The sequence below is a fragment of the Fukomys damarensis genome, unplaced genomic scaffold (genome assembly GCF_012274545.1).
Source record: "Fukomys damarensis isolate Sample0158 unplaced genomic scaffold, DMR_v1.0_HiC HiC_scaffold_9, whole genome shotgun sequence".
Lineage (NCBI taxonomy): Eukaryota > Metazoa > Chordata > Mammalia > Rodentia > Bathyergidae > Fukomys > Fukomys damarensis.
Window position 1 is genome coordinate 31,162,211 of NW_022900921.1, and position 356 is coordinate 31,162,566.

Sequence of the window (356 nt, forward strand, 5' to 3'; positions counted from 1 at the left end):
CGCGCGCGCGATCTGGAGACCCAGGGACCCCACTCACGAATAGGGACGGAGCTACAGATGGCGAGGCTGGGTCGTGAATTCGAGACCGCGTCAATTCCAGAGGACCCTGCAGCTGTTCTCCGGGTGCCCCCCGACCTCTGCTCTGGGATCCGGCATCAGCACCCCTCCGCAAAAGCCTGGAGCTCGCGGTCCTCAAGCCGCGCGCCCACAGACGGTGCCCACGGCTTTGGGGCAGGAGGGGAACAGGGCTGAGAGCAACAGCCCACCAGCCTCTAACAAAATGGGGGGCTGGTGGTGCCCGCCACCGGGCTCTCCCGTCTCTAGCTGAGGAACAGGTTTTCCTTACCCGCCAAGGG